Source organism: Lissotriton helveticus, chromosome 2_1 (assembly GCF_964261635.1).
Source record: "Lissotriton helveticus chromosome 2_1, aLisHel1.1, whole genome shotgun sequence".
Lineage (NCBI taxonomy): Eukaryota > Metazoa > Chordata > Amphibia > Caudata > Salamandridae > Lissotriton > Lissotriton helveticus.
The window spans coordinates 186,269,111-186,296,797 of record NC_136059.1 but is presented as its reverse complement, the minus strand read 5'-3'; positions in this window follow the sequence as shown (position 1 = coordinate 186,296,797).

Sequence of the window (27,687 nt, the reverse complement as noted above, 5' to 3'; positions counted from 1 at the left end):
CCCAGCTCCCGCGCCAACGACATCCCACCCTCGCAAGAACTGTGCGACTCACTGGCCACCTTCTTCCACCGCAAGATCACGGACATCCACGACAGCTTCAACACCGGGACCTTCCCGGCAACCACCGACAGCTTCAACACCGTGACCGCCCCGGCAACCACCGAGACACCCACGACCACCACTCTCACCAACCGCCTGACCTCCTGGACCAACATAGACAACAACAACACAATCAAGATCATAAACTCCATACACTCCGGATCACAGACAGATCCATGCCCTCAACACATCTTCAACAGGGCCTGCACGTCATCGCACCCCACCTCTGGAATGCCATCAACAGCTCCCTCGAGACAGCGACCTTCCCCGAGGACTGGAGGCACGCCGAGATCAACGCCCTACTGAAGAAACCCACGGCTGACCCCAAGGACCTCAAAAACTTCCGACCCATCTCCCGTTCCCGGCGAAGGTCATCGAGAAGGCCGTCAACATACAACTTACCAGGTTCCTCGAGGAAAACAGCATTCTGGACTCGTCCCAGTCCGGGTTTCGCCAAAACCACAGCACCGAGACAGCCCTCCTATTCACCACCGACGATATCAGAACCCTGTTAGACAACGGTGAAACTGCGGCCCTCATCCTCCTGGTCCTGTCGGCCTCCTTCGACACGGTCTACCACCACACCCTAAGCGCACACCTCCATGACGCAGGGATTTAAGAGAAGGCCCTGGACTGGACCACCGCCTTCCTCCCTTCCGCTCCGAAGCCACCGAGATCATCTGCGGCATACCCCAGGGCTCTTCCCTCAGCCCCACACTGTTCAACGTCTACATGGCCCCGCTCGCCCACATCGCCCGATTGCACAACCTCAACACCATCTCCTACTCCGACAACACCCAGCTGATCCTCTCCCTCTCCAAAGACCGTCACACAGCCAAAACCAACCTCCATGAGGGAATGACGGCCATCGCCGACTGGATGAGAAACAGCCGGCTGAAGCTGGACTCAGACAAAATGGAGGTCCTCATCCTCTGGTCCACCCCCTCGGCTTGGGGCGACTCCTGGTGGCCCTCCTCACTAGGAACGGCCCCCACACCCACCGACCATGCACGCAACCTAGGGGTCATCCTTGATTCCACTCTCTCCATGTCAAAGCAGGTCAACGCCGTCTCCTCCTCCTGCTTCAACACCCTCCGTATGCTTCGCAGGATGTACAAGTGGATCCCCACCGAAACCAGAAGGACGGTCACCCAAGCTCTCGTCAGCAGTAGACTGGATTACGGAAACGTCCTCTACGCCGGAGCCTCGACGAAGCTCCTCAAACGGCTCCAACGCATCCAGAACGCTTCAGCATGTCTGATCCTTGACATCCCGCACCGCAGCCACATCACACCACGCCTGAAAGACCTGCACTGGCTCCCCGTCAACAAGAGGATAACCTTCAAGCTACTCACCCACGCACACAAAGCACTCCACAACACCTGACCAGCATACCTCAACTGCCGCCTCAACTTCTACACCCCCACCCGCCAGCTCCGCTCCGCAGACCACGCCCTCACCACCGTCCCCCGCATCCGAAGAGCAACCACCGGCGGTAGATCCTTCTCCCACCTCGCCGCCAAGACATGTAACACCCTCCCCCTCCACCTACGGCAGGCACAGGACCTACTGACCTTCAGGAGACTCCTCAAGACCTGGCTATTCGAACAGTAGCAGCTCCCCCCCCCTCCCCTCAGCGCCTTGAAACTCTCACGGGTAAGTAGCGCGCTTTACAAATAATATGATTGATTGATTGATTGATTGATTCTAACAATGTAGTTGCATGAACGGATTATACATGTGATTGTATTTGGGTGTATTTGTTTTTGAAGCGCTGTGAATTCTATTTGTTTATAACTTCTGATTACTGCTTATTAGCCAAGCTATTTCAAGATGTGCTTTATTATAATTATGTGCTTTGCTTTTGATCATCGATAAACCAATTAGTAAGTTTAGTTGTTGTTCTTTGAGTACTTCATTTACTCTATAGATAATCGTGGGGGTAGAGCAATTACAGTAATCGGAATCAGGAGCAAAAAAGACAACATAATACGGTATAATATAGCATATCACTTTGACTTTTACAAATAAAACTAAATATTGAAAAGTCGACCGTCCCATTGAAAATACAATTTTTACGTTTTTTGTTTGTGAATTAATAGTTATCTGATTTGTGTTTCTGATTTTGTGTATTATTTGGGGCTCAAATATTAGTGATTCAATGGGTATCCACAAAACTGAAAAGGTTAAGAGTCTCTCTTTTAAATAATTTTTCTAAACGCCATAGGTAAAAAAAAATACATTTCACACTTATTTCAAATAATCTCTGTAGTTTTACAAGCTTCTATAGCACGACCGCAAAAATCCATCAATATATTGTATGAAATGTCTCCACTAGAATCAAAGTAACCACCGTGGTAGAAAAGAACATACCATGAATGTGATGCCATCATATTAGCAAAATGTATCCCTATATTAGCATGTATTACCACTCAGATATCACTCAAGTATCATGCAAATATACATCAGATATGAGTTTAAATAATTTGCAAAATTGTGCATTTGCAACAAAGTATTAGCCGGTTAGTATCAGTAAATACACATACTTTGTTCCCAAAAGCTTTCGTTTCATGGTAAGTGAATTCATTTTGTCTCCAACATCTGCTTGTCATTTTCTTAAAGTAAACAGTTTATTCCTACACCCCAACCGTTTACTCTTCGTAAATATCTTCTAAACTATGTAAATATCTTCTAAAATACATATTGCACCCGAATCAAATATTAGTTTCTCTATTTTAGCAAATTCACTAACTTTCTTCCCAAAGATCAGCTTGCCATTTTCATTAGATATAGTCATTTATTTGAATAAAGTAATTCTGGCCCACAACATCAGATTGGCATTATTCTGCTAGTACACTCATACTGTCCAATAGTAACCATTTTTGATTTAATAAGACTATTTCTTGGTACCCAGACAACCCCTTGCCATTTCCTGAAAATATGCAATTTGGGTCCCCATACACTAGTTTGTCATTTTTCTTCAAACAACATTTTTTTTCATATAACATCATTGTTTTTTTTTTTTTTAGAGTTTTATAGCGCAAACTTGACCCAAAGGTATCGGGTATCAGAGCGCTTTACATGAGCACCAGTTGCATTCCGAAAGGAGACATTCTTTAATTATTGCTATTTTCTTAAAACGTATTGCTTTCCCAAAAGATCATCAAGTCACTTTTATTAACACTCATTGTGTTAAAAATATCAGCTTGCCTTTTCCCGGTAGAATTCTCAATTACGACTGCTGTGCATTAGGCCTGGGCGGTGAACTTCGCTCCGTTCGCGGAGTTTTCTGCACTTCGTACTCCGCGGAGTAACGGAGTGCATAAAACACTGCTTCACAAAGTGCAGCGGAGTTTTCCCCCGCTTGCGAACAGTAAGTTGGCGATCGCGAAAAATAAGTTTGCGAGCTGCCGCTCGGGTAGAATTTCTACCTGAGCGGCAGGAATACCAGCACAAACTGCAGCTCGCACTGCACTCCGCCACTCGCGGAACTTCGCAGAGTTTTTTTGTAACTTCGCAGAGTTTTGCATAGCAAAACTACGCGAACTACGCCCAATGCAGACACAGCCTCACATTCCAATGCACACCATCCTATGTATATATACCACTACCAGTAAAACTTATGTGCAGCAACAGTTAGGTGAAGATCGCAGGGCTGAAAGTTGTAGCTTTCAAAACTCATATCACGATTTTAATTAGTGATCTGAAGATGCATATAGATTTATGGCCATTTGTAGGGCACACATGTACTAAGGAGGCATCACTATGGGGTGGAGGGCATTGGCCACCATTGCCAATGTTAGAGAACAGCAAATTGCCATTTACTTTAGGGTGGTAGATATTCTTGCTCCAGCAATAAACCCTATAAAGCCATGTTATAAATACTTTCGAAAGCTGACTCTACATCTGTCAAACATGTGAGTGCTCCAAAGAAGATAGATGCCGTTAGTGTTTTTCTTTGTGCAAATTTTGGGGCCAATAAAGTGCTATTCAGATGATTCAAAATTCACAACTGAGGCTGGTCAACAAACAACGCATTCCTTAAATGTGAAAGCACATTAGGCTCCACAAGAAAGAATAATTATGTTTTCAAACCATGAAGGTTTAACAAAGAATAAAAGAGTTACAGAAGGCAAAAATCTGATTGATATAATTTAATATTATAAATGTTTATGTTTGATTAATATGCAATTCAAAATTAAATCAAAATAGTACACATCAGAGGATGAATCAGCATGGAATCACCTCCATGGAAAAGGCAAAGGAAAGTCAGTCTCTCATTAAGGGAGTACTCTAAAAGTCCTACTCTGCTCTAAGCTGCATCGAAACTCAGTGTAACTCACTCTGCTGCTAATCGACATTGCACCAGCTTAAGTCACACAATTCTAACATTTGCTACACCTACACACAGTTCACATGAAATGGTTCAATCAGGTTAAAACAAGATGGTAATATTATATGCTCATTAGCTTCTCAGGACTCCTCACAGTACAGCTTCTCACAGTGTCCTTCAAACTTACACTATCTGTAACAGGATGAGATACAGGGGCCAGCCTATTCTCTTGCAGGTATCTTCGTTAATGCAGTACTCATTAAAACATTCCATAATAATCACAAAGAAAAGAACACATTCATTAGCATAGGAAAGAAAGCAAAAGAACATTGCATTTGATAATTAGGACACCATCTTTACTTAGAAATAAAATGTTCACGTGTCCCAAAGCAAGATGGGCAACAATTGTGAGGCATTTTTCTCTACAAATAACATAAATGTGTTCATATGTTAATTTTGTGTTAATGCAAACATTTGACTATATGAAATAAAGTTCACCAACGTTTGATAGTTCAGATGCCTCCACAGGTTGCATGCAAGCATTGACACAGATACTAGCCTGCCCAATTTCTAGTCATCCAAGTGCTGTGAAGCCTTTACTGAAGAAAATAAATCACGTGTGTAATTACTAAGTGGTGAAATGAGAAGTCTTTACTTTTACAACAAATACTGTACTCAGTTTGCAAGCTCATAACCTGCAGATCACAGCAGCAAGTGTTTAACTCATTGGTCCATCACAATCAACACCAACTCACAGAAATGTCAAGTACCTCCTCTACATACTTTGACTTTCAGGGTTTAGCAAAGTCCAACAATCAAGGCTTATTCTTGCCAGGTGGTGTAGGGTACAGCTAAATGTTGATCTCTGTACAAAGAAATGGTTTCAGAGGGATTCGATTCACAAGTTTTATGATAATGATCACACCCCTGCAGTTTTCCTCTGATATATTCTGGCAGGTAAAACCGACTGAAATTAATCAGAGACAAAAAGGCTTGGAAAAAAGGCAAAACATGCAGAATACAGTATGTTAAAGACCGATTCTGCATTTTATGCTTCATTTCCAAGTTGAAAACTTGGAATGGGAGGTATTTAGCACACCCTGTAAATACCTCACTTTAGGTCACTTGTATTTACATGGTGTAGCAAATATCCAACCTATTTCACACAACCTGATACCTGACTGTCTATGTTGTGTGTCTGCGATCAGTCGTGAAGGCTACACCTTGAGGAATGCTCGGTCGAGCAGCAACTCTCAGGTGCTGCAAGTCACAGGGAAGATGGAAGACATGTTTAAGTATACAAGCCTGCCAGATAAAGCTACCTTTTAACAGGGCGTCAAGGTAGAACAGGGGGCAAAGAAGAAAGAGTGCCTAGCATAGGCAGACCACTAGTCAATAAGGATGTGCCGTATATGTAGAGAGCAGGCACAAAGGTGGCAATGCAGGGTCCATACACTTAGGGCCCCATTAAGATGGGGGGCAGATCGCCCCCACCGGACCGGCGGTAGCCACCACTGGCCCGGCGGGGGCGATCTGCCTGCCATCTATACCTAAAAGACCCCTCCATATTAGGATGGCTGGGGGGTCCACGGTGGACGGAAAGACCGGCCACCGCTTTTCTGCCGGTCAACTCGTCGACTGGGCGGAAAGCATGTTTATTATGGTGGCGGTGTCTGCAAGACACCGCCATCCATATTAGAATGATGGCGGAAATCAGCATTTCCATGGTGGTGTTGCCGCCATGGAAAGGCATGCGTTCTTTGCTTTTGGGGGCCCGTTGCGGGACCCCAGGGTGTTGGGGGGTGCACTTGGGGGGGTACCTGTGGTACCCCTCTACATTGGAATAGCCAAGTTAGCAGGCACCACGTGGTGCCTGTCACCTTGTGCATGCCAATGCAGAAAGTGCATTCCCAGCATTGAGGCGGGCAGTGCGGTGAGCCATGGTGCCTGCCACAGAGTGTACGCTTTTCCCCACCCCTTTTTGCTACGGGAGCCTGTGTATGCGTCCAGTATACAGGCCCTCATAGAGTTCAATGTGAGTCTAAGCGAACCGTGTCTGTAAGCATATGGATGCATTGTACTCACTCGTTCAGACTCCCGTAGCACGATTCGCTTGTAAAAAAAACCCGGATCAGAGTCGTACGGAGGGTTTTCCTAGCGAGATCGCAATCGGCCCATTATTCATCAAAGTACTGTCTCTGCCTTTAGAAGGGAGACAGCAACAATTTCTGCTTCTGTTCCTAACATTCCTTTACACGGGTAAACTGAGCTTCTGGACTTAGAACGTAAAGACTAGATAGACTTGAGTGGCCGGCTTATATTCACCCTGAGGGGCAGTGAGCCAAACCTAACTATCCAGACAAATTGAAAGTTAGCCTCAATGTTTTGGGGGCAACACACAAGTGTTGAGTGCATTTTCTTCTCAGTGGAACACAGACAAGGATTCCATGGGTTGAATGTATGCACTGATCGACACAATAAGGAAACTCACTCTCAATGAGATTGAATAAGACCATTAATGTACAAAGCCACCACTGTTGATATCATAAAGTATTTATTGTTTTGTTTTAACATTATAAGACATAACAGCATAATACATGAAATCTAGTGCAGATCCCAGGATACACTAGGATCTCCACAACCCCAATGCATCAGGTGTGGTTCTGTCCTCGAACTAGTGTGAAAATGTGTGGATCTTTCCATTAATCACATGTACCCCCCAAACAGGTCATACGTGAAAGACACCACTGATTTAATTAACAGCACAGAGGGGATACCATTCTTAGAATACACAGACATCCCGGTGACATAAGATGTGGAACCTTTATATATTAACATTTCACAGGATGCAGCCATACAAACCATTTGCAGGACATTGACATCTACCCGGACTGACAAGCAGACATTGAATGAGCTCATTCCACAACATACAAAGATAGCATAAACAATAAAATATTTAATGTCAAAAAATGTATTCCATATCCACACAAAAGCTGTTGCTATGGGAGCCTGCTTCGGACATAGCAAATTTGATGGAATATCAGGACAAAACAAAATTTTGGTCAGAGAACCCCCTACAAACAAAATATTAGATTGTGGTGTAGGTACATAAATGAAGTGTTTATGGTATGGCGTGCACCAATGAGCATTCACTGACTGACTGAACAACCAAAGTACTGATCTTAAATTTACTTACAATCAGAGTAGTAGATACAATGTTTAGTTAGACCTCTTAGTGAGACATGTAGACGGTATTGTATGTACAATATTGTACCACAAAACTGCAGACAGCTACTTTTTATTGCTAGTGCTTAGCACCAGCCATTGAGCATTTTAAGTGTGGGAACTTCAAAGCATACAAATTCACATGCAATACTAAGGGACTGATTTCGACTTTGCCGCACTTACGCCGGTTCTCCACTCACACCGCTGCACCAAAGATGCACAAGGACCGCCTACCTGATTACGAGTTCAACTCGCGCAGGTGGACATTCTTTCGTATTTCCCATGGCGCTGCCGGAAAAACAGGTACCGCAATGGGAATGGCAAAAATGTTCCAGCATGGCATAGGCAGTGATGTCCATGCCGTGCTGGTACTCGGGGTACAGGCAGACAAGGGGGTACATGTTGAGCCCCCTTGAATGCATCCCCATGGCAGTGGGGATGGGAGCCCTACAGGGCTCCCTTTGTTCCTCCACCGTCAGCCTTTTTATGGCGGGGAATATGCTCAGCGGGACTACGCCAGTCCCGCTCAGAATGTTACATTGGGCCTCCACTGTGCCAGCGTAAGGGAACAGCGGCTCCCTGGTGCAGGCGGCGGTCCACCGCAGGTAAAACTTTAAAAGTCGAAATCCGGCAGACTACCACAGCTGTGCTGCCGCAAGTGAGGCGGTCAAGGACCGGCGCTCTCATAATCATACCCTAAGGCTTTAGGAGTAGGCTCTAGAACATAAAGGGGCCAATTACGATGTTGGGCAGTGTTTCTCCCGACCATCACCGTAGCTGAAATTGGACCGACCAACCTCCAGTCGGCAGTCCCGACCGCCTAATTATGATGCGACCGCATTTCAAACATTTCCCTATGGGAGCATGTAAACTGGCCGTAACATAAGCTCCCAAAGGGAAATGGGAGGTTTTGTTAATCCCTGCACCCCGTGGCAGGCACCTCAAGGGGCCTGCTAAAAAGTGCAGGGATTAACAGGGGTGCACCTTAGGTGCCCCCTCTGCCCCCAACCCGAGGCCACAGGGTGAAGGGGGCCTTACTAGGGGACCCTAAACATGCTTTCCGACAGGTTTTCCATGTCGGAAATGTCAGTATGGAAACCCTGCCGTAACCCATACATCATAATCCAGACGGCGTAAACCCCCATCCATATGGATTAAGGGACGGTTCCGACTGGCCGACTGCCGTAAACCAGCCAGAAAGGCCTGCCAGTTTCAATTCAGACCGGCTGTATTGTAGTCAGCCGGTCGGAATTAAAACCGACATTGTAATAGGCCCAAACGTTTAAAAAAAAAACGTTCTAATTAAATAAAAAAATTAAACAACCTATATTTCTTTTAATTTAGTAAAAATTATTTTACACATAAAAAAATTAATAATTAATAATCTTAATGTAAATTATAACAATATCAAATAAATGATGAAATATAAAATGTAAAGCATATATTCTTCCCACTACAATTCATGCAAAACTACAGAAACTATTACAGTAAATATATAAACAAATGTACTTCTCCCACTAAATGTGTTGGATTGCAGATAGATAATATTTAATATTGTCTTTCCAGCCAGTACAACAGTAGCGAAACTGTTGGCGTGTGGAGGGCTAAAATTTACTATTCCCACTCCAATCAGTGCAACAGTAGGGAAAGTGTTGGATTGCGGAGGGGTAACATTTTGTATTCCCACTCCAATGACTGCAATAGTAGGCAAAGTGTTGGATAGCAGAGGGGTAAAATGTACTATTCCCACTCCAGTACGTACAATAGGGAAAGTGTTGGATAGCGGAAGGGTAAAATGTACTAGTCCCAATCCAGTCAGTATAAGAGTAAGGAAAGGTTTGGATTGCGGAGCGGTAAAATCTACTACTCCCACTCCAGCCAATGCACCAGTAGGGAAAGAGTTGAATAGCAGAGAGGAAAAATTTACTATTCTCACTCCAATAACTGCAACAGTATGGAAAGTGTTGGATTGCGGAGGGGTAAAATGTACTATCCCCACTCCAATCAATACAACAGTAGGAAAAGTGCTGCATTGTGGAAGAGCAAAGTTTACTATTTCCACTTCAGCTAACGCAACAGTAGGGAAAGTGTTGGATAGCTGAGAGGAAAAATGTACTATTCCCACTCCAATAACTGCAACAGTAGGGAAAGTGTTGGATTGCGGAGGGGTAAAATGTACTATCCCCACTCCAGTCAATACAACAGTATGGAAAGCGTTGGATTATGGAGGTGTGAATTTTACTATTCCCACTCAAGTCAGTACAAAAGTAGGGAAAGTGTTGGATAGAGGAGGGGTAAAATGTACTATTCCCACTCCAATCAGTACAACTGTAGGGAAAGTGTTGGATTGCAGAGAGGTAAAATGTATTGTTCCTACTCCAGTCAGTGAAACATTAAAAACAAACAAAAAATATTGAACAAAATTAATTTATTTAAAAAACAAACTAAATAAAAATAATATAAATATGTTGAAAAATAAAATAAAAATATATTTAATATAAAAAAGACATATTACAATGCTAAATACATATCACACATATTATTACAAATAAAATACAAACATAATTTCCATACAATTTTTTTTATTTAGAAATAATTTTTAACAAAAAAAGTATTACATGAATTTCATTTAGTTACTTCCCACCCAATAACCCCACAAAACTCACAACCATCACCTAAAACTTAACTTAAAAAAATATTTACACTATTAATATACATATTTATCAACAAACCAATTATTATTAATTAATTATAATTAATATACTTCTCACAATATACCCCACAAAGCACACAACACACTCATAAAATGAATCAAAAAATTACACAATTAACATAATTAATTATCAAATTATTAATTAATATTAATTTTGAAAAATTATAATTAGTTACAACTAATTTACTTCACACCTCATACTCCTACAAAACCCACAACCCACATCTAAAATAAAAAAATGCACAATTAACATAATGAATCATCAATTAAACAAATATTATTAATTAAAAGCATAATAATAATTAATTTAAATTAATTAACTTTCCAACCTTTACCCCTATAAACCCCAAAACCCACACCTAAAATGAAGCATTAAAAAAATACATAATTAAAATAATTACTTGACAGTTAAATAATTAATAGTATTAACAAATAATTATTAAATATTTAAAATGAATGTACTCGCCACCCTTTACACCTGTATGCCCCACAACCTGAACCTATTTTTTTTATATATTATCATTATTTATCAAGAAAATAATTAATAATAATTAACAACAAATTATTATATAATTACAAATAAATTACTTCCCATCCTTTACCCCTATAAATCCTACAACCTGCACATAAAATGTACAATAAAAAAGTAATAGCACAATTAACATAATTAAATATCAATTAAATAAATAATATTAAATAAAAATAATCATAATTTCTCATAATTAAATTACTACCCACCCTATACCCCTAAAAACCCACAGCCCGCTACGGGTAAAAGATAATTATACAAACATATTACATCATATACCTTTAAAATATGCACTAAAATACATAACAATAATTAAACAAGCACTTACAATGCAACGGTTTCGCCTTTGGAAAAGTAAAAATTTACTGTTCACACCAAACCGTGGAATTCTTGTCATGATTGACACCTTCAACCAATAGCAGATTCCAATCTGGCATTTTTAACCCTATTCGTATAATGAAAACACAACAGGTCTGAAAATGCACAGCATGTTCGCAGCAAAAAGCCATGGTAAACTACACTTGAACGGAGCAACTTGGCACCAATAAGTTTATGCGATACCAAAGGGGAACCAATAAGTTTCTGGCCATGTTTTCAACAAGTGCGCCCCCAACCCAGTCCCAAAACGCTGTACAGTGTCGGATTATATATTTTTTTAATCAGAGAAGCACTTGGTACCAAATCCAGCCCTTGATGCCCTGAAATGCAGGTTCCCTTCCAAACCCATACTTGAACATCCCTCAACCTATCACACTGTTCTCCCAAACCTGCCGGCATAGGGCACACACAAGGCAGCAACCAACACTCACTGACCTGCTGCCACCAGCACTGCCTGCACCCCTCTCTCTTACTGACAGCCTGGGATCAGACTAGAAAGGAACACAAAGGTAGCCAATCAGAGGCCGATCTTCACTAGGCAGCTGCTACCGATGACAACCAACAGAAAAGCAGCTCACGTTACGAAATGACAGGCAGACCTGTAGACACTGAAAGCGTCTCAGTATCTTCCGTGTTGAAAACGTGGTGGCCATCTTAGAGAGGCAAGTCTCATCATATTAAGCGTGGGGAGGCAAGAGAACATGCTGTTGAGCTACATTTACCTGTGCATGATTTTTCAAGAAAGCACGTGTTTCACATCGTACTCACTCCCGCCTGAAATTTTTGTTGACAAGCACCTCGAGGTGTTCCGTTGGTAGTAACATAAATGTCACTGTTCCATGCTTGCAAGATTGGTGCACCATGCTGAACTGATAATGCTCAATTTAAATGAAAAAATTTGGCATGAGAATACCAAAGGAGCAAATCTTACAAGATGTACTATGTGGGTCTTAAACCAAATATAATGTTCGAACCCGACGGTATGATCGGGGCGGTGGCGCATCCTTTCATGCGTGTTCCTCGCCATACATTCTGCTGTGATCATGCATTGGACGAGAGGCCGCAGAAACTCTGTACTGAGGCTCGGAGAAGTGAAAACAAGTCAGGTCCCGGGCCGGCCAGCCAATCACAGCGCGGCCTGGGGAATGACGTCACGGGGGTGTCCCGGGCCGGCAGCCAATGACAGCGCGGCCTGGGACAAAGGGGCGGGACTTAAAAAAAGTCCCAGAAACGCCCCCGAATCGCGTTTTCACGAGAAAACGTGATTGACAGCCTCTGTCTCCCAATGGCTAGCCTCCATTTATGGAGCTAGCCAATAGTAGACAGAGGCTGAACCAAAGTACATATGTAGGATCATGAGGTTTCGCCGTGTGCGGAGCAACTGCTACGCAGTTGCAACGCCCAGGGCGAAACCTAAAAATGATATTTTAAACAAATATATTTTTTCAAATATGATTAATGACTTCAATGTTTAAAAAATCGATATTACTTACCTTAAAATCATATTCTTGACATCGAAATTCTTGTTGACAATAGTTCTATATCATGATATTTTAGTCTCAATATTCTGGTATGGCTATATTATTTACTCAATATTTAGGCTGAATTCCCTGCTGTTTGCTGCTGAAGAGCAAAGTGCAGTTCAAGGAGCACAAACAGCAGAATTTAGTTGTGGCTGATTGTCATAACACTTCCACTGCACACTTCCTGCTGTGTGGGAAGGGACATGAAGAGTATCCTTCATGTCCCTTCCCGCACAGCAGGAAGTGTGGGAAGGGACATGTGAAAAGCTTGGAATTTCTCACCCATGGTTTCTTACAGACCAATCTGCATGCACACAATCCGGTATCTAGTACCTAGTTATACAAACTTCCGGCTTGTCATAAATACAGTATGAAATTACGAAGCAGAAACAGTACAGGGGTCTTAGAACTCGGCTACCTTTCTGCTCTCACTGCTGACTGCAGGGATAGCAAAGGCAGCACAAGGCTAGCAGCTTTTACCTTTAGTTTCCCCCTAACAGATGCCCATCATGGCCACAATTGTAAGGGTACTATTCAGGAAAAAGACATACCGTCTTAGAGTAGATTAAGTCTTCAGGGAAAATAAATCACAGCTCTCTTTCAAATAATTATAGTTTGGAACATCGAAGCTGGAATATCGGGTGGTCATAATATTGTTGCCAAAATATCGAAACCCAAAATATCCAGGCGATATGTGCACAGAGGGATGCATATATTTACTACTCTTAACACCATATACATGAATCTTGAAGATATATGAAGATATGGAGTTAGATCCTGCACAGACCAGACTGAAACACAGTGCATTATACATTATGCAGTCGATGAAATGGGAATTCCCCTCTCTATATCAACTTCATCGACTATGAGAAGGCATATGACAGCGTGGACAGAGAGAACTTTGGAGACAACTCCATCACTATGGTGTGCCAGATGAACTCATAAGAATCATCAGGAACTCTTATGAGGGAATGACCTCCAGGACAGTTCATGGAGGACAAATCATGAAAGCCTTCGAAGTAAGGATCAGAATCCACCAGGGTTGTTTGCTCTCACCTTTTCTCTTCCTGCTGTCCATAGACTGGATCATGAAGATATCCACAGCAAGGAGAATAAATGGTATCTAATGGACACCTTGGATGTAGCTTGACGGCCGGCACTTTGTAGACAACCTGGCACTATTCTCCCATATCAATCCCGCAGATGCAAGAGAAGACCGACAAAGTGGCAGCCACATCAGCATAACTTGGCCTCAACGTCCAAAAGGAAAAACCAGGATCTTATAGAATAGAAGATCCTGTAGGCTAGCATGGCCAGCACAACCGCAGTCACTCTTACAGGCAATGCACTGGAAAATATTGTGGCCTTTACCTATGTTGGCAGTGTCATAGACAACCACGGTGGCACAGACTCAGACGTCAAGGCACAAATCGGAAAAGCAAGGGCTGCTTTCATTCAGCTAAAGAAGATCTGGAGCTCCAAGGACCTTAAGCTGCAAACCAAAATCAGGATTTTTAACACCAACATAAAATTGGACCTTCTGAATGGAGCAAAACCTTGGAGGACAACAGTGACCACCACCAACAAAGTCCAGACCTTCATCAACACCTGTTTGCAGAAAATCCTCAAAATCAGCTAGCCAAACACCATGAGCAAAAATGACCGAAGGTAGCAGACTTTCCAACTCCCTGCTCATGGAGAAATCATGAAAAGACGCTGAGGCTGGTTAGGTTACTGGAGTCAAACTAAAAGAGAAGCCCAGGAAGGAGGTGGCTGGGGAGTCCTGGTTGATGGCCTACATCCCAGGAGGGGTAGTACGCATTAGTAAGTGAGCATTAAGAGGATGTGGCCAAGTGGGGCGGTTGTTTTCCCTGAACTACTCCTAGTGACCCTTACTTTATTGACTCCCATCCTCCCGGGGATTTGCCCTCTCCTTGTAGTTGACGGAGGTGTTACAGGACACAGTGGAACAGACTCCAGTGCAAGAGAGTGCCTAAATTGACATGATATATTTGAGAAGGAGAAAGAGTTATTGGTTATTAATCAAACTGGTGTTTGGAAAGGTTCAGTTCAGGGTAGAGCAGAGTCCAGCTGTCAGGTTACACAGTGGGAGAGCAACATCTCTTCCATGGTAAGGACACACCTTTTCCCGTCCTTATTATCAGTGCTATAGGGATTTTACTGATACCCATATGATTGGCGTCATGCACAGTGTGGCTTGCGCTCTACCCCTCAGCTCATGACATTGTAGAACCATTGGGAGGGCCACATCAGCAGAGCAAAAAAGCTTGTTGACTATTGTATAGCTGCAGCATGGAGAAACACAAAGCTGCTTATTTGTGGGAGCCTAAGGTGCTGCACTGAAACAGCTTAGCCCCTCAGAAGCTTTATTTAAAAAGAGACTTTGAAGTACTCAGAGGGTTTAACTGAGGAAGAGGAGCATACTGGGCGGGAGTCCAAGGGACAGTTTAAGTCTGCAAGAGAAGACTGGCGGTCATGAGGGCATCAACCATTAAACAAGCATTAGCAAAGCACTAGGTCTCACTTTGAGACCTATTTGCTCAGCCAATTCATTTTATTCTGGCTCTGCCAATGCATTTTATTCTTGGTGTAGAACATACAGCATTAACAAAAGAAAAAACAGTGACCATGCTACATCATTTTTTTGAATGTATGAGCAAGCATCATGCCGTAGATATGTTCATGGGCTATGTCATAACAGCACTGACACCCTTTTATTTTTATTTACCATTCCAACATGCAAAGCAACCACAGTACCAAGACCGCCCTCCTTGCTGCCACCAATGACATCCATTCCTTCCTCAACATGGGCAAAACCACAGCCCTCATCCTCCTGGCCCTCTCGGCGGCCTTTAGCACCGTCTCCCACCGTACCCTAATCACAAAACTCCACAACATCGGCATCCATGACAAAGCCCTGGACTGGATCCTCTCCTTCCTCACCGGCCGAACACAGCGTGTCAGACTACCACTGTACCTCTCAGAGATCAGCTGCAAAGTGCTACCTGGGCCCCACCCTCTTCAACGTCTACATGGCCCTACTTGCAGCCAACACCAGGAACCATGGACTCAAGATTGTCTCCTACGCCAATGACACACAGCTTATCCTATCCCTCACCAACAAACCCACAGTTGCCAAGAACAACTTTCACAAAGGGATGAAAGCTGTTGCCTCCTGGATGAGACACAGCTGCCTTAAGCTCAACTCAGACAAGACAGGAGTCCTCATCCTTGGATCAACTCGCTCCGCTTGGAATGACTCATATTGGCCCGCTGTACTGGGAACACCCCCCACGGACCATGCACGAAACCTCTGTATCATACTGGACTCCTCGCTCATAATGAACCATCAGATCATCGCTGTCTCCTCTTCATGCTTCAACACGCTCCACCTGCTTAGAAAGACCTTCAGGTGGATTCCCACTGAATCCAGCAAGATGGTCACCCACCCCCTCATCAGCAGCTCAACTATGGCAATGCACTCTACGTCAGTGTCACCCAGAAACTCCTCCCGATGCTCCAGAACGTCCCAAATGCCACAGCCAGACTGGTCCTAAACATCCCAGCCGCAGAAACATCACACAACACTCCAGTCGACTGAAATATAACCTTCAAGCTCCTAACCCATGCATACAAGGCCCTCAACAACACCGGACCAGCATACCTGAACCACCGCCTCTCCTTCCCTGCACCCAACACATCCCTCCTTTCCGCCCAAGGTTCCACAAGACCAGAACCGGAGGAAGATCCTTCTCCTACTGTGCCGCCAAGACCTGGAACACCACACCCCCCACTTTAGAAAGGTCCTCAAGACATGAGTCTTCGAATAAACCCAGTGATCAAACGGATCGGCAGCCTCTCCCTCCCTAACCCCCCCTCCCTCCCACCGGCACTTTGAGACCCTCATGATGAGTAGGTGTGCTTTACAAACCACTGATTGATTGTTTGATGAAATATGGATTGGTAAATAAAGTAGGGTATTGAAACTACATAATGCAATTCACTGAATGAGCTTGCAAAGAAAACTATTGGCAGGGAAAGGAGCAATGGAGGAGCCATTACGGGATGCAGGGAACTGATAATAAGGGAAAAGAAGCACCAAGGCAGGAGCAACAAGGAGGGTGGGAGAGATGCACACAAGGGAAACAACAACATGGGGAAGAAGCACACAGGCAAGAACAATAAGGAGTGGAGGGGGAGTGAAGCACAAGGAAGAGCGAGATTAAATTAGGGCATGGAGCTAGGCAAAACACAAGGGAGGTATCTGAAAAACACCTGCACTCTCATGAATTACTTAAACAAAAAGAAAAAAAGTAGTGCCCTACACATAAGCTGTGGACGAGCACAAGTAAAGAGACTAATCTCCAAGGGAGAGACACACATAAAATTGACAAGACAAGCCACCAAATAATTAGCAGATAAATGAGAGTGACAATAAAACCAACCAATGATAAGCAATGGGTGGGCTTTAAGCACACTGTCAATTCTCTGTAAGTTGACAATGGGTATTTTACAACTTGTAGACTCGACCTAGAACATTCCATGAGCTCTGTCTAGAACCACTAGAAAGGTTTGAAAGCTGGTTTGAAAGTGACCTATTACAAGGGATCCTTTCTGTTTTTGCAAATCCGCTGTATATGTTTCAATCCCAAATCATGCGTGGGTGCAGCTATTCACTTCTGTAAATTCATCCGCATTGGATTACTAATTGGTAACCTTAGAGCTTCAATTCGCTCGTTCATTTATTTCCCAAACTCATTCTCAACATGTATGTCCCGTTGTAGTAGTTCACACAGAAAATAGACTTGATTGTGCTACATGCAGAAGAGAAGGCATTTTAGTAGCCCCTCCAGTCATTAATATAGTCAACCACAACTATGTTGCAGAGTATTGGAAACTTGTATTTAAACTAGTTTAAGAATTCAAAATCTGTCACTGTATTGTTCCATGAGACCTGCCCTGACCTGGAAATTCCAGCTTTCACCAATATACTATTTTATTAATTAATGGCAGGGCCTGATTTTTCAAAAAGTAGAGTCCATATGAAAAACTAAATGCACCTCTGTGTTCTATAAAATATTCTCTCCGTGTTTTAATTGCATATTTTCCTCTGCCGGAATGTGCAGCTTTGTAACCCTGCAGACTGGTCAACAAGCAATCCAGAAGAATGAGAGCCACTGATCGTTTATGTGTGGTAAACATTTATGGACTTAGAATTGAGGCAGGTGCACAGCTTCCCTTCGTTGTTCCTTTATCACAGATTTAAAGTTGATTTAAAGGTGCTCCACAAGTGGCGTCCGAACGCCCTATGATGCCTAAAATGATTCAAATTAACATGCTCCTAATGGGTCATTAGTTGCATCCTTGTAGGCACACAATCACCCCTCAAAAGCAAATGAGGGTTCTGAACACAGTATTCCTTCAATATTTCTTCATATTTTATTTCACCAAAATATCAATGCTTTTACGTTTTGCTTTCATTTGTTCCATTCATTAGCTGATTTCACTGTTATACATGCGGCATATATTGCGTCAACATCCAATGCACTTCGGGCATATATGACTGCTCTTCATCAGGGTGCAATACTAAAGAAAATTCAAAAAATGAAAATAATCAACATATAAACTATACATCAGCAAATTATTCATACAAGCGACTTTTGTAACTTCATGTTCAATGTTAAAGTGTGATACTAGAGTGTAAATATCCTGCATGTCACCTCACGACCACTATTCACCTCGTGGAGTCCCAAAAATCCTTCTAAGTATCGAGTTTATGAGGTGTGCACACTATAAAAATTATTAGTGTATTTTACATTCGAACCCTTATAACCTTATAACCTGTGGGAGTAACTTACAAAATTCAAAAAAACTCACATGCCGGTATCACCGCGTATAGCGAGAACTCTTCTAAGAAAAAACGGGGGAAACCACATTGTAACACCTATACTCATGCGAATTATCGTATTCAGATTTTTCTAAAAAATCTAATCTCCAACAACAAACAAAATGACCTGTTCTTAACTCACACCAAAGTTTCTTCGAAGTTCCCAAAGGTTCCAGCTTGTTTGGACTATCAGTTTGCTTTCAAAAATAATCTTATCTGCCTTCTCATTGGCCATGAGACCGATCATGTGACAAAAAAAACGAGCTAGACATGCACCTCTGTGTTCTATAAAATATTCTCTCTGTGTTTTAATTGCATATTTTCCTCTGTCGGAATGTGCAGCTTTGTAACCCTGCAGACTGGTCAACAAGCAATTCAGAAGAATGAGAGCCACTGATCGTTTATGTGTGGTAAACATTTATGGATCATATGTGCTCTACATGTGGCAAACATCTCCCACACATTGACACACAGGAAGTAGGATGTAGACCCTATAGCTGAACACTGAACCTTACAAACGTCTATTTTTCCTAAAAGATAAATTATGTATTTTGTAGAAATGTATCTATTGCTTTTAAACTGTTACTCTTGAAATGTTGAAATCATGGACCCCAGCAATCTGAAACTTTCTTTAAAACATTTAACACCAAGGTTAAGCATGGATCTAGATATCCAACATTGCTCCGAACTATCCCTGTATAAACAATATGCGGAAACTATTGTATATAAGAAAACGCAGCAGTATATCTTTTTTAACTTAAATCATGGAGTCAGGCGAAGTATTATATTACTCCGTCTAGGGATACTGCTTTAAAAATAATTTACTTTTAAGTGGTATTCAAAGAATAAAGTGAATAGACTCTGTGAACTTTGTAAATATGGGGTGCAAGACTTGGAAGACGTGTTATTTGTTTGCCCAAACGTGAATGTCGTAGAAGCTAGAAAGAGATTTTTAAAAATAATTAGAACAAAATGTAAAACTAACTCTATTCAGAACCTGATTTCTCTCTGTAAGGCACCACCCAATGAATTTGTGTGTATTAATATGTTTACATTTTTTAAATCATTTTTAACTTTGTATTAGAATGACAATTTTACTATCCAAATGTAATTTTAATCCTTTAATATGTGTTGTTCTCAGTCGAGAACTAAATCAAATAAACTTAAACTTGAACTTGAAACTTGAATCCTAAAAGATAAAAAGCTCTGAAAAATTGGATGCAGAGTATAAATATGAAGGTATTTGATAATTATGACAGCATATATGATCATTGATGGTTAATTGGCAATATATATCGATTTTGTTGCTTCTCTCCCTCTTCCTTTTTGTCTGAAGTTTTTGTAGCTCTATATTGCATATTCATGGACTGTAACATACATTATTGTCGACATAGATAAAGAGCAATGTATAGAAAATGTTGCAGAATAGATATAGACTATAGTTGGTGGTTCTATTAAATGTAGAATCTGCCTTTCTTATGATGTTTACAAATGTTACATAAACATAGATACTACTGACTGCGCTCACTTTCATTAATAAGTTACTATTTTAAAAACAACCTGCACTTGATCTAATGCAATAACTTTATGGAGATTATCATTCTGATATTTAATGCATTGCTGCGCTGCTGCGCCGCTTGTCATAAATGTAATGCACGATTTACCATACAGATCAGTAAAATATTGGCTGTGAGCATCTGAATCTAACAGACTAGCTTGCAGAACATCTATAGTGCAATGTTGCGTTGAAACTACACGTACTGCCAAGACGCTTCCAAGCATCCATACCCCGCCTGCATCAATGTACCTGGGTTTTTTCTTTATTATGCTTCAGTTTATGATATTCGCATCCTTGGTTATTATTATTGCATCATGGTCATGTATTTCTTTTTGTTCCCCCTTTTTTGTTATCATTTATGTATGTATTGTTTCTTGATTCTGTTAAAACTCCCAATAAAAATGTGTGAAATCGAAACTACGCGTACTTCGTGAGATAGCCACAAGATGGCGGTATATTCCTCCGAACGCGGTGGAGTGTTTGGTTAGTTCTTTCATTTAATGTAATTGCGTGATGCTACTGTAAACAGGACACAGCTAGGGGCAATTTGTAGGGACGTTCTTCATTGGTTTCTGCGTTTATCCTCTCGGAATGGTGCAGAATTACAGGCGTCCAGGTACGAGAGGGCACTGGCTGATTCTATCTCACCTGTGAAGCACGGGCTCCTCCCCCTTATACAACATACCATAAGAATAAAGTTACACCAAAGGCATGATTTATGTCCTCTATGACATGTGGTAGCTATCAAGAGATGTTAATAACTTTCCTACGGTAAGTTCAACATCTTAAAACCTGCCCTGTTTCTTTCCTATGAAACTTACCACTTATTGAACACTTGGCCACCACTCTCTCTCGCTTCCCCGCCTCACCTGTCCTCACTGGGGCCAGCCTGAGTTAGACAGACCTTACTTATGTTAAAGGAGGGGAAGAAACACATTTCCTTAAATGTAGTGTTTTTGTAATCTGTTGTTTCCTCTCCCTATTTTTCTGAAACACCTTTTAAATGTGATCTGCAGATCAGATAAAGGGGCTGAGTAGGAACAGCAGCCCCCGACAAAATATTTATGCCAGGCCCACAGTGACATCTGACAAGACAGCTAAGGCTGGTACTCCCTGGAGCACGAGCCCCCCCACCCCCACCCCCTCACAAAACTGGAGTCTAATGGCGTATTTTACGGGTTTCAAATATTTTTGCTGCAAGGTCATAGATGTTACGGGTTTCTCTTTCGGAAAACTAAAACGATTCCAAAGCTTCTGTGTTTGCCACAGGTCAAGTAGCATTTTGTCTCAAGCCCACACATATCTATGAGAAAAGGTTGAGCTCAGTAAAACACTGTGAGCCGGATTCACAAAGGAAAATGTACACTGTTTGGTATTCACAAAGAGATTTACGAGTAATATCTCCGCACATAAAAAGATAGGACTCGTAACTCCCTTTGTGCATAGCTTACAATCGTACACTTATACAGAAGTGTAAGTTTACCTTCGTGAACCAGGCCCTACGTGCACAACCAGCAAATACATGCGTCACTGGAGAACAGTGCATTCCTCACTTGTTGTGTGCACCATTGAAACGAACTTGGCCCTTGCAGTGGTCCCGTGCATTGACCTGCACCATGCACCACTATCTCACGACGGAGCATCCATAGAGCCCCTCAGATGTACTTTCTCTTGCACAGAACAGTGCTATCCCAAAACTGTGGCATGATGCCCTTTTATTATGATTTGCAGAAGTATCACACGCTTCCAGTGGTGACTGGTGATCTTTCACAGGAATGGATTAGAAATAACCATCCTAAATTGTGCTCAGCGAGCAAGGAAACCAAACAAGCATACCTTCCTTGTTCTAGGCTCTCTTTCTGGCTGGAAAACAAACGGGCACATGCATCATTGTAAATTGCATTCGCAAACGGCGCAAATCGCAATTTTCGGCCGTTTGCGAATGCAATTGACAAACTTGGGATGCATCATGTTTTTCGCCATTTTAGGAATCGCAATCATGTTGCGATTTCTAAAATTGCGATTGCATTTAAGAAATCGCAATTTTAGATTTCTTAAATGTAATGCATGATCATTTTAAATTTGCGAATTCGCAAATAGGGAGAGGTAAATTACCATGAAGGTGACCTTCATGGTAATTTGCGAAAACTTTCAAAAATGCACAAAAGTGCATTTTTGAAAGTTTCATTTTACACACACACATTCCCTTGGGGCATGTGTGTGTGAAAAATGCACTTACAGTTAAATTTCAGGGTTGCACCCTTGAAATTGCATTCTCATTTTGCGATTCCTTAATTGCGAATCGCAAAATGAGAATGCCTTCCCATTAATTCCTATGTGCCTTTAGGCCCATAGGAATGAATGTAAAGGGATTCCTTATTTGCGTTTCGCAAATTGTGAAACGCAAATAAGGAATTTTAAGGAATCGGAAAAATATTTGCGAATTTTTGATGCATTGCTTTTTGCGAATTCTTAATTGCGATTCCTTATTTTTCGCAAATAAGAATTTGCAAAAAGCAATATTGATGCATGTGGCCGCAAATCACCAAAATTGGGAAAATTAGTGCCGTTCTAAGAACAATTTTCACATTAGTCAACTAAACACAATACTTATTTCGCAGTGAATGTGTCACACCCAGCTACTCAAACTACAAAAAAAGGGTTGGGTTTCAGTGGAAAACTTAATCTGTCCATGCTTTGTTTCAGGCCCTCTCCTCTTCATGGTGCTTGGCCTACCTATACAAGTGAGGCACCATTTCTATCAGGAGGCATTGGGGAATACTGGGTGGTCCAAAATGTATGGTTCCCCACAGATTCTAGAACTATTCTGCACAGAAATGTGAGGAAAATGTATATTTTTAGCCACAATTTGAGGTTTGAAAGGGCTTCTGGGTAAGAAAAGATCATGTGAGTCATACAAATCATGCCACCCTGGACTCCACTGGCTGTCTATGTGGTAGTTTAGCAAATCATTAAGTTAAGCATTAGCAGAAGACATCCAGTTTTTTGACCTATATTGCCCGTTTTACGGAATCCATTTTGTCTTTCTGTCTGCCATTTTGTATGCCATGTGCTCTGTCCTACCTTCCTGTCAACTGCTCTTGAAATCTGCCTAGAGACAAGATATGTTTAGTCTCCTCTACTTTGCACATGCTCAGAAGAGCATACAGCTGTCCCTAGCATGTAACTGTCAGGATGTGTTTACTCCAACTAGCTTAACTGTTACCTCCTCCCACTTGTCGACTGTGCATTTTCTGTATGACCTTGTATGTGCATAAGAACAGCAGCTTGTACTTGTACCGCCTTCTTTTGAGCCCCTGTGTGGGTATAAAAGCACCCAGCTCCTTCCAGTCAGTGTGCTACCTCATACTATACCGAAGGGTGTTGTGTGAATGTAGCTCCACCTCATGAGGTTTAATAAACTCTATCTTCTCTATTCCAGTTTCTGTGCCAACTTCTTACTATTGGTCTAAGGACTCTGAGCAGAGACGGGTGAATCCCTTGCACTAGTAGGCCTGACTGGGGCTTGCTACTACATCTAGTTTTCTGAAATGTCTACATCTATGTGCCGGCTGAGCTAAGGCCCAAAGTCCCCAGCTACCCAAACTACAAAAAAGGGTTGGATTTCAGTGGAAAACGTAATCTGTCCATGCTTTGTTTCCGGCCCTTTCCTCTTAATGGTGCTTGGCCTACCTATACAAGTGAGGCACCATTTATATCAGGAGGCATTGGGGAATACTGGGTGGTCCAAAATATGTCCAAAATATATGGTTCCCCACAGATTCTAGAACTATTCCGCACAGAAATGTGAGGAAAATGTATATTTTTAACCACAATTTGAGATTTGTAAGGGCTTCTGGGTAAGAAAAGCTCATGTGAGTCATACAAATCATGCCACCCTGGACTCCCCCGGGTGTTTAGTTTTCAGAAATGCATCGTTTGGTAGGTTTCCAGAGGTGCTGGTGGAGCTAGGGCCCACATTTGACTGCTATCCAAAATGCAAAAAAGGGTTGGTCTTGAGCGGAAAAATGTAATCTGTCCATGTTGCATTTTGGACCCTTTCCTGTCACAGGCACTAGGCTAACCACACAAGTGAGGTTTCATTTTTATTGAGAGACATGTGGGAATATTGAATGGTAGAAAGTTTGAGTATTGCCACAGATTCAACAGCTTTCCCTCAAATAATTATGTGTTTTTAACCAGCGTTTGAGGTTTGCAAATGCTTTTGGGTAAGAAAACCTCATGAAAACTACACGTCATACCCTCCCCGGACACCCCCAGGAGTCTTGTATTCAGAAATGTCTGAGAATGGTAGATTTCCCTGTGTGGGGACTGAGCTAGGGTCCTGAATCCGCAGCCTTGCACATTGTAAGTGTGGATTCTTCAGCATGAAATATGATGTCTTCAGGCCGCGTTTTGTGTTGGAGGAGATAGGCCCAGCCACACTGAGGTACCAGTTTTTATTGCGAGATGTGTAGAAACACAGAATAGTAGAATACTTGTTATTACAAAATGGATTTCTCTGCATTTGTGGCTACCAAATTTAAGCCAGTGTGAAGACATGGCATTTTGCAAAAAGCCCACAGAATCAGGATAGTATGGGTAACCCCAAATCAAAGTCAGAGGTGACAAATAACCACTGTTCCTAAACTCAGTATCTTGTGTACATTCCAGAAATACAAAGGTTTTCTTCATATCCTTTTCTCGTTCTTGATATTTTACCTTATGAATTGGGGTATAGTTGATACACAATGAAAAATCATTGTAAGCTGTAGCTTAGTTTGTTGGCTCTGGGGATGTCTGCCATGTTTTGGGGAACCTACAAACCGTACATATAAGCATGACCACAAAGATCTGTCAGACATAACAGTATATTGTTTTTGTAAATCAGCAATCATGACAAGAAGCTACAGTTGAAAATGTTGTCATACATATGTTTTTTTTCTTATTTGTTTTCACTATTTGTTTTATTCCAACAGTTAGTTTCTCTGGAAAAACATTGAGGGATCTACAGAAATGGTACTTTGCTAAATTCAGAATGTTTCTACTTTTTGAAAATGTGTAGGTTTATGGGATCATCAATGGGTTTCACACATGTTTTCACAACAAACTGCAAATAGGTTAAAATAACAAGAATAAGAAACAAGATTGGCATTGCCAATAGGTCTCATCTTTTGGGCTTCATAAGTGTTTAGCCATGCAGCACATTATCCCGGCGGCAAAGTCAATACGTCTTGGCAACCCAAGAGCTATTGGAATTGTCTGTGTCAATGTCTTTGGTTCTGTCTTTATGCAATACAAATGTTAGTTGCAAACAAATTGATTGCACAATAGCCATTAATTTAGGATCTAGAACAATAACAGGTAATGAGTAAGTGAATATCGTGGTTTTGGTTGCCCACTTTTTGATAACAGTCCATCTGATGAAACCCGACCCAACATTATGACGAAATCTACCAGCCCTTCAAAAGTGAAGTAGCTCTGTACCGCCTCCTTTGTCTCTGGTGTCGCAAATGTGAGCATGAAGAAACGGTGGCGAATCAGGGCTGGTATGAAAAGCTACACACATGGAGTGTAAGGACATAGGCTCCCAGTAACTCAAAGACACGGACAGGGCAGCACAAGAGTAACCAAGGGCAACTTCCAGGCTTCGACAGCTGTGTATTCAAGCCTCCCACCAGCCTACCTGTTAGAGGTCCTTTTAGGTCCAATGATCAACAGCTGTGCAGAATGTTACTTTCAATTATAGAATGTGAAGCTTGTAAAGCCCTTCATATAAGGGCTAGCACTTCAACCTAAAACCATATAAAGTACTCCAACACCCTCTGGGGCGTAGTTTACACTCTAGATAACCTCCAAAAATAGATCAGAATACAATTTTCAATTTCAATTTCATTTGTTGTTTTAGAACTTGACAGAGAAAACCAATTTAAAATGAACAATCAATTGATTTATATATATTTGCCAATAAAACATGGTAATAGATATGTTCCTTTTAAAATATAGAACAAAAGATTTTAAGAACGTATACAGATTATGTCAAATAAATTAATTCAGAGGAGACTTCATTGAAGCAATCAAATCATTAATAGTGGAAAGGTTATACCTAAAAAATATGGATTTTAAAAAGCCAAGCCTCTATCAGAGCTTTCCTAGAACAGAAATAAAGCGCATGGGTTGAGTCCTGGACTTCTGCATTACATTTATCGAATATTCCTGTCCTTTCACTTACATGACTTCAACTCTTGGTATAAGCTTTTAAGGGTAGTATCCCTACGCAAAGCATGGTAATGCATCATCGGACACTATGCTCGAGAGTAAAACTCTGTTGTTTCTGTTGGATATTAGACTCTATAGTATTTGCAAAAGGCTGCAAATAGTGCTCCATATTGAGGTCGAAGCTTAAAAGTGGAGTCATATCTTTTAAACATCGCTTCAGGTGAGCTGGAGGCCAGGTCTGTAAGATAGTTTCGGTTCATTGGAAGTGCTCAAGGGCTATTTTAAGATATTTGTTGAAAGTAAATTGGCTCAATTCCAATTTAAAGGTTTTGTAATTTAGTAATGCCCTTAAAGAGCCTTCTTCCCCATGTAGGAGGTTAAATGCCCATCTGATAACATTGGCCAGAGCTCTTGAATAAGTTCTAATAAAAGATAATTCCAAGCCAAGTGCTTGAACTGGTGTATCTTGGATCAGAAGCATTATTTTGCGTACTAATTTGCCTTCATTCAAATTCAGAATGAGCCATTTGTTTGTAGGGATACATTCTGTTGTGTAAGTTTAGGGTGGGGGAATTTTTGCCCCATATACCTCGAGAAGAGAATGAAAGCGTCTCTTTACAAATGAGGAATAAAATCTCTTGAGAGCATTTATATGAGCTAACGGCTTTTGGTCCATGTGCTGGGAATAGGAAATGACTTCCAGTGTTTGTGTAAATACTCTCCTAAATAGGTGTATGCTTTTGCCACCTCAACTGGTATCCCGTCGAAATTCCAGATGAAGTGAATATATTGTTTCCTTCCCCTGAATGGTACCACTTTTGTTTTAGAGATATTTACTTTTAGATAATTTGCTTTAGAACACCTAATGAGAGCGTCTACACTAACCTGTAAACCTAGCGGCGTGAAATCGAAGAGAACCACAACGTCGGCATACATTAGCACATGGATGTTAGCTGACACTATTTTGGGAGGAAATTCTTTATTCTTGTAAAACTGTACAGTAAATCACTTAGGAAAAGTGAGAATAGGAAGAGGGCTAAAAGGCAACCCTGCTTCAGATTATTAAAAAAGGGCATCATATGGGCCTGACCTTTCCCCCCATTTCAACTTTACACCATGTAGAAGAATGGAGGGCGACAATTAATCTCATGAGAGAGTCTGGTATCCCCATTTTCATCAGTTTCCTCCACAGTTCTATCAAC